At 38.2% G+C, this 8772-nt stretch overlaps 1 pseudogene; it reads right to left on the reverse strand.

Annotated features, from left to right (window-relative positions):
- Window positions 1-769: 769 nt before the first annotated feature.
- The window catches only part of LOC102482689 (acidic leucine-rich nuclear phosphoprotein 32 family member B pseudogene), an 18915-nt pseudogene continuing 10912 nt past the window's right edge, over window positions 770-8772 (reverse strand).

Genomic DNA, 8772 nt, shown 5'->3' on the forward strand with positions numbered 1-8772 from the left:
CTATCCCAGCTTTTAAGAAAAGACCAGTTTGGGGCCAGCAAGGTGGCATGGTGGTTAGGGCACTGGAGTCCCACGTGGCTCACTGCAATTTGAGTCCTGGAGGCTTGCTTTCTCACTTTCCCTCTCTGTCTCTGACTCTCTCTCTCTCTGGTGAGCACACATGCCCTATGGCAAATTAAAGTAATAATAATAATTAATAAAATTAAATAAATAAATAACCAAAAAAAGAAAAGACCAATCTGCCTTCTATATTCTCCCTGTGCCCCTGGCTGATTGGACGGTACTGACACACACCAAAGGTAGAACTTCCCCACCTAGTCTGCATCGACTCACAAATTAATCTCCTTTGGAAATACCCTCATAGACACCTACAATAAGGCTATACAGATTTCTAGGTATTCTCTCCTTTCTCTTTTTAAATGTTAAGATTTTATTTGCAGACTTTTTCGTTGTACAGAAAGTAAAAGTGCTGTGATGATCTTGTAACTGGTTGTCACGGATGGTTGACTCACCATCACGGCTATTCATGCTACAGGAGTCTTACATGAAAACCTAACACTTACAGTTCTGTTGGGGTGAAGTCCCCAAAGCTTGGTGGTGGATTACCAAGAGGGCCTAAATGGAGGAAGGCGAAATATCACCAGAACTATTCTTTGGCTCTTTGGGTGGGTGAGTGTCCTGAGATTTGTATCCCTTTTTTTTAAACAACTACCAAATTCATGAGCAGTCCAATACTGAACAGCTCTATCTTTGCAGGTTACTTGGGGTCTTAATCATCTTTTCCTACATCATATGTCCCTCTCTTCCTCTTCTCATCTTTCCCACTTTCTTCCTCCTCCTCCTCATTATCCTCATCTTCTTCATCAACTTCATCAAGTCCAACTTTTTCTTCCTCCCCTCGACTTCATCTTCATTTTCTTCCCCTTCTACATCTTTGTTTTTATCTTCAGCCTCTTCATCAAACTATTCTTCCTCATTATCCTTGTCCTCCTCATTTTTTTTTCGTTGTCTCCTTTTTGTCCTCCTCTTCTTCCCCCACAAGTTCTTCCTCAGCATCTGAATTGGGGGCTTCCCCATCCTCTCAGTCACAACCATCCAGGTAGGTCAGCTGGGGCAGGAGCCTAAAGACAGTCTCTCAGTAGTCATTCAGGTTAGTGACCTTATAGTTAAACAAATCCAGGCTTCTCAGATATCCCGACTGTATCCAAGGTTCCAAGGTGCTGGTGTCTACCAGTTCATTTCCACGGAAGTTTAGATGTTTGAGATTTGGAACTTTTTGCAAACATGTCCAGGCCTCCATAGACTATTCTCACTGAGATTTTTCCATTTAGGTAACTTGGGAAGATTTAAAATTGAAATCAAGACTACATTTATTAAACTGAGGATCTCTAAGTTCACAAATTCTGTTAAGCCAGAGAACAAGAAAGAGAGAAAGTGAGAAACCACCCTCAGGGGTAACAGCAACTTCACAATCCCTTCTCCATTCTCCTCTTGAGATTTTGGGCATGCTTGGACACACACACACACACGCACGCACGCACACACACACGCATAGCATATTTCTCCAACTGGAGGATCTAGGATTCAAACCATTTAGTTGACCAGGTGGGATCCAGATGCCCTAATCACCACACCACAGATTGGCTCAAGTATGCCTTATGTGCATAAGAGTAAATTTTTATCATCTTGCACATACACAAAAACTTTTCTAGGTATAAATTCCCTGTTCAGAATAATATACCTCAAAGCTGTGACAAAATTACTAGCTTTGTTTTGTTTCTATGTAGAGAACCATTTTTACTCAGTGTGAGTATCATAGGATAAAAAGTCTTTTGATTCTAAATTTTACTAAGAATGTCAAGTCTCAGACCTTTGTGAATTTTATTGGTTGGTCCTCCTAATCTTTTAGCATTTGAAAATTCAACTCTTTCTCCAAGTCTGAACAGTCACCTCCCTTGTGTCTTAGATGGATGCTCTGTACTTAATTTCTATACTTTCTATTACATTCGTATGCATGTTTCATCCTCTGAATCTATCCTAGGTTTTCATTTTATTTATTTTCTCATCTTTTTACTGTTTTCCTTTGAGTTCTATGCAGACTTCTCATTCATGCTGTTTACATTTCTATGTTATGCAATATGGTGTTAATGACCCATTGTGTGTGTGTGTTTCATGTTTTTGCCATAAGGCATGTGCATTCACTGGTCAGAGATAGAGATAGATAGTGAGAGGGAAGTGAGAAATCATCTCCAGGGTGGATGGCCATGCCACAGTCTCTTCTCTTCCATTCTTCTCTCAGGATTTTGGGTATGCACGCACACACATGGGCCTAGCATGATGTTCAAGCTGCCAGATCCCGGACCTGAATAGTGATTAGCCATGTGGAAATCCAGCACCTTAACCACTGTGACACCTGTTGGCCCCTTCATTGTTCTTTTAAGAATAAATCTGGCAGGACCAGCAGGTGGAGTGGTGGTTAAGGCACTGGACTCTCACATTCTGACCACAGTATGAGTCCCAGACTGGTAGCTTGAAAATTATGCCAGGCACGTGTGCATGCATGCCCAAAATCCCATAGGGAGAATGGAGGAGAAGGGACTGTGACATGGCCATCACCCCCCCCAGGGGGGGTGATTTCTCACTTTTCCTCTTTCTGTCTCTTTCTGGTGAGCACACTTACTCTATGGCAGAAACTTCAATAAATAAATGAATAAACAAATAAATAAAATCTGGCTATTTTGTTTTTCAAGTCCTGCCATATTTTGATAATGATATTTTATTGCTCACTCTTAGATTAGCTTCGTTTTACACTGAAATATTTACTCTAATTGCTTATATAATTCTCATATCGTGAACACACTCACTTTTTCAGTATCTGTCAATAAGTCTTACTTTTTCTCAATTGGCAGCAAGAAGTCTATGCTTGCTTTTCATTAGGACTAGAGTCTTATCAGAGACTTAGAAAGACCACATTTGAATCCTCTGGAGCCATATAAAGGGAAAGAAAATAAGTAATGAATTTTGGAAATAATGAATTTTGTCTATTTCCTGCACGAGCATAGTAAAGACTAAAATATAAAATAGTCTTGGAGGTGATTTTAATGTTTGCCTAATGTTGCTGTCTTCATTCACAACCAGTGGGCAGTCCTCCCACTTTTACCTAGGGCAGCCACCGGCATCATTGCAAGTTCTTCTTACATAGAAATATCTGCAAGACTGCTGGAGAAAAACGGTCTTATTTCAAGAAAAAAGATGAGGAGAAAAGGAAGATGAAAACTCCTTCTTATTTCCTATTCGACTGCAGCACTGAAAACAAACATGTGCTTTAAAAGACCAAATGTTAAGAATGCTTAATTTGAGCAGCCTGTAATGTAGATAAAAAGGATAGAATAAATTATCCTCTACTTTGGGAGACTTAAGTCCTTCCTTTTTGTTTCATAAGGTAATGAATTGAAACCCATGACTAAGGGACATTGTTACCCAACCAAACCCCAGTGGCCAAACTGGCAGTTTCATGTACTCCATGCTTTGAACCAGAACTAATTTGGAGCATACACAGAGTAAGACGGGTATGTAGACTTCACATGACTTTCCAGCAGCCTTCTAGAAGAGCATCTGTGGTTTACTTCTAGCACTAGATATTGTGTTCCAGTGCCAGGGACTTGTCTGACAAAACCTCTACTGCCTAATTCAGGGGTCATTTGAACACCAATATAGTCAAGGAAGTGTCTTCTAAGACACTGATTTCTTTCGGGGGAAAAAAAAATGTGAAATACAGAATTAGGAAATAGTAACTACCTCAGCCAGTCATTGTATATGTAATGTCATTTGATCTGATTTTCACTGGATTTATATTTAAAGATTTTAATTGTATGTACCAAGATGATGAAGTATGCCTCAAACTGCATTTAGTAATTCTCAAGGCATATTTAAGAGCCTTGAGAAATATTTGTTATTGAACTGCATCTTGATAAACACCTGTTCTTTAAGTCCAGCACTTGAGTCTCTCTTTCTTATCTCTCATTCTCAATTTCTGACTTGGAAAAATATCTGAGTGATATACTTGGCACATATTTACAAAATATACTTTACTTATATCTGTTTTTCAAATCAAAACAATTAGAATTCTGTCTTCCTTATAACTTATAAAACTTAATATTATCATGTGAATAACAATTATTAATTTCACATGTAAATCCCTACTTACAGATGGGTAAGAGATATTTTCTAAAGGAAAATTTAGCAAGTCTACATCATTACTATAAACCAAGTATATCTGAAATGATTATAATAAAACTTTAAAAGCAGAATCCATAAATGTGAATCAGATAGATAATCTGGTCTCTGAAATAAAAAAGGCTGTACAGATTGCAAGCTACTTTCTGTGCTTGAAAGCATATAACACAAATATTATACATCTCATCAGTGAAGAATCAAACTTATCATAATACTGGTGATTGGCTCTATACTTACTAAAAACTAACTGGAGGGATCAGCAGGTGGCATGGTGGTTAAGGCACTGGCCTCCAACATGGCTGATGTAGTTTGAGTCACAGACCTTGTGGCTTAAAAATTATATCAAACACATGTGCATATGTGCCCAAAATCCCAGGAGGAGAAGGATTTCTGTGTGTCCATCCTCCCTGGGGGGTGATTTCTCACTTTCCCTCTCACTGTCTGTCTCTGTCTCTCTCCAGCAAGCACACAAACCCTATGGCAAACAAACAAACAAACAAACAAACAAAAAACACCTAATTGGAGGGGCCAGATGGTGGCTTATTGCTATACAGAGTGACCGACCCTCTGTGGTGTACAACCACATAAGAAAGTTGCCAGTTCACACCCAGAAACCTCCCTGAGTGTGGCGGGCACACATGTGCCCTTAATCCAGGCTGGCTGAAACGAGGTAGTGTCCACACCCTATCTGTGATTCCTTATCTGTCTTCCACACATGGAATACACTAATGAAAAAGTAATTGGATATTCTGAATCACCTATATGCTTGTGATACCAATGCATTTCCAGTTTGCAATTCTGTTTTTGTTGTTAATGCTGTTAATTTGGTTGTTCTCATACTAGGGTAGACACATCAATTTTAGTCATTATCTTGACTTTCTAAACAAAACTGTGCCATTTTCTAAACAAAACTGTGCTGCTGTAAACCAGGTGACACTTCTGCCAGGCCACAGATGGGTGTGACAGAATCCTATCCATTTTGTCAGCTAGCTAGGGCATATTCTCTTTCACAGAAATTTGAATTGGAAACATAAGGGAGAAATGAAGTCATTATTGGTGAGAACTAAAGGTTAAATGATACTACATGGTAGTTTCAGGGTCATGAGGGACATGTTGAATTAAGTCTATGAGGAAAAAGAAACTCAGGGAAATAGAACATTGAAAAGATGAATAAGCAAGAACTACGGAGTAAAGAAATATAGTCAGAGAAGAACTATGTTTGCAGCATTTCTGTAACCAAGCATACCTGAGGTTTATGAAAAACTTAAAATATTAAGTCCTAAGTCTCTATGGAAAGGGATGATAGAAGACCTATACACAAAGTATTTCTAGGTGGCCTATATACTATAAAAATTTTCTAGGGTGATTTTGGTATCTGGCATCACTTAATTATCATTAGCATTTTCAACTATTTCCTTTGACATGATGGCATTTTGAGTCACTATTTATTAGGGCCAAACAGCATTTTTCCTATATGATTGCTAATTTTTAAATGTCATTTGCAACCTCCATTACTGCCAACTCATCAATGCACTAAATAAGTATTTATTAAGCTGTTACTGTGTGTGCCAAACATACTGCTGCCTGTGGCAATATGAAGTGAAAATTGGAGAGATCCTCAGAAGAACATTAAATGAGAGAAATCTTGTCAAGAAAATCATAACATCACTTTCCCAACTAATTTGAGGCTTTCACACACCAAACACGGAAAGGAAGCAAAGAAAAATCCATGTTTAATTATCAATTCCTCGGAGAACTGAGATCTGAACAATCAGAGGAAACAGATTTTATACCCTCGGGCTGCACTTTATACTGTGGTCCAACCAGAAGAAACAACTAGCACCAAGACTCCGATGAGAACATTTTTAAATTCAACAATTTTTAAAGAAAAAACTGGGGTCCTGGGAATAAAAGATCATACTGTAAAGCTAGAACGCAAACCAAAATATTTCCACCTCAAGTATACTTCTCTTTCTCAAAGAATGAAAAAATAAGACATAATGTACATGAATTGCATGGTCTATATATAATCAAATTTATCTACTCATATATCTGAATAATGTCCACAATGAAAAAAAAAAGAACATCCTATAAAAGATAAGAACATTAATAGAATGGAATATCATAAAAGTCATGTAGGGGAAGGTCATTTAATAATATGAGAAATGTTAATGATATATTCGATTGTCAGAAAAGTAATGACTCATTTTTACATAGAAAAGCATAGAAAAAAATACGTCATGACTTTTCCAATGACCTAATATTATAAAAAGGAAATTTACAGAGACTGTATAGATTGCCTTTCCCCTACAATTCTGCTCAAAAGCTATTAGGTAGGTCTGAGCTATGTAAGCTTTGTAGTAGAGAGGGATTAGATTCCCCAGTAGGGTGTGAAAGGCATGCATTCAGGTGGTAGATGAGATAGTATGAAGTATCATAACCCGTACAGATGAGAGGACCTCCATGCTTGAAGGTGGCCAACAATGGATGAGGAAACCCAAGCAGAGTTAGGAGAGGTTTTACATAAGAAAACGGTTAGGCGTAGGTGTCCAAGCCTGAAGGGGTCAGGAAAACTTCATGCAAGAATCAACTTGGTGATGACTGTCATGTCCTGAGTGGGGAAAGAGAGTTATCTGTGTCAGGGAAAATGGTGACAGTGGCAGGAGATATTACATACAGGGATATTGTGATAAAATTCGTAAACAGATGAGAATAATGAGAGCCATGTTTCTCACTATCCAAGAAAAGTGGTACCACTATGAAAGGAGAGAAAACTAGAATGAATCTTGTGGTATTAGACAGGAACTGTAGATGTCAGCATTAATTTGTGGTCTCAACAGATGATACCTATCTACCATAGCTAGCTACGGTAGGAAAAACATGGATTTAAATGTGTGTGTACATATGCGCATATTGTGCATACACGTCACATGTGTCATCTTAGTTTTTGTTGCCATCACACAATACTGTAGGCTTGGGGTGGCTTAAACACAAATTTATTTCTCAAGATTTTAGAGACTGAAAAGTCCAAGATTAAGGTGCCTGCCATCTCCCTGCCACTAGTTCATTCATTAGCTTATTCTACAATTCATTCTTTAAATATATATTTAAATTCTATCATGCATTAGCACAAAGCAGATACTTCCTGTCCTCATGTAGCTTACAATTGGTGGTTATTAATAAATTAATTTAATGAATAATTACAGAATTAAGCTTTGAAGTATAATTGTGATATCTGATACAAAAGAGAACTACAGGAGTTATAAGAAGATAGAACCACAAAAAATGATTTTATCTGGAGGAGTATAGCAGGCATCATTAAGAAAGGTATATTTGAGCAATGGTCTGAAAGCAAGAATGCTTTTTTTTTTTTTTTGAGATGTTTTTGATATATGGTGCATACGCTCGCCAGAAAGATAGAGAGACAGAAAGTGAGAAATCACATCCCACAGGGGAGATGGCCATGCTGCAATCCCTTCTCCTCCAGTCTCCTCTCATGATCCTGGGCACACATGCACATGTGCCTGATTTGAGTTTAAACCACCGGGTCCAGGACTCGAACTGTGGTCGACTACATGGGAGTCCAGCAACATAGCCATTATGCCATCTGCTGGCCCCAAGAAGAATGCTTTTTAATTGTGGGGTAGGTGGGAGAAGAAATTTCAAATGATACATACTGCACATGCAAAATTGCTAAGGCAGGAAGAACAAGGAACATTCTAGGAACCAAAACAATCCAGTAAAACTAAAGAACAATGAAGGAGTGAAAGGGAAGAGGTAGATTTGAGAGGTTCTTGGAAGGTAAAATCTACATTAATTTGGATGCATTGGATCTGGTGTTGTCAAAGAGAGGAAGGCATACAAGATAACTCCTAAAGTTCTAATTGCAGCCGCTCATTACATGATTGTGTTATTTATTTTTAAAAAGAACACTGGAATGATCCCAGGCTTGCAGTCAAGGCAAAGGGGAAAGAACATAAGTTTACATTCAGTTTCAGGCATCACGGCTTTTATTTGCCTGTGGAATCTCTTAGTGGTGACAAACGAAACTCAGAGGAGATACGTGATAGACATAAAAACTGAAGAGCAGCTATGTAAGTAAAGAAGAATTTTCAGAATCTGAGAAGTCAAAGCTAAAGGAAGGAAGCCTTTCTAAATGCAGGAAGTGATTAACAGTCCTAATTTCTGCAGGCACATTGAAGATGATGATAACAGAAATACAATACATTCATTGGCATTGATCATATGAAGGTCACTGTGCCTGTAGAATAAATTACTTTAAACTCCCAAATATGTCAGTCGATGGGTAGGCTGGAAGTGGGATTGCAACAATATTACGTGATAGTCCTGACTGACTCATTTCCATCTCAGGGTACTTAATCCATTATTTCTCACTGCCCCCCACCCCCCATCTATCAATGTCTCCTCAGAAACTCTGCCCTTTATTTCTCCCTGGATGAATCTTTTTACTCTGTGTTTTGATTTACAGTGCTCATCACTTAATGTACATTGTGATTTTTATTCATCCTTATCTTT

The sequence above is a fragment of the Tupaia chinensis genome, unplaced genomic scaffold (assembly GCF_000334495.1).
Source record: "Tupaia chinensis unplaced genomic scaffold, TupChi_1.0 Scaffold000406_1, whole genome shotgun sequence".
In the NCBI taxonomy this organism is placed as follows: domain Eukaryota; kingdom Metazoa; phylum Chordata; class Mammalia; order Scandentia; family Tupaiidae; genus Tupaia; species Tupaia belangeri.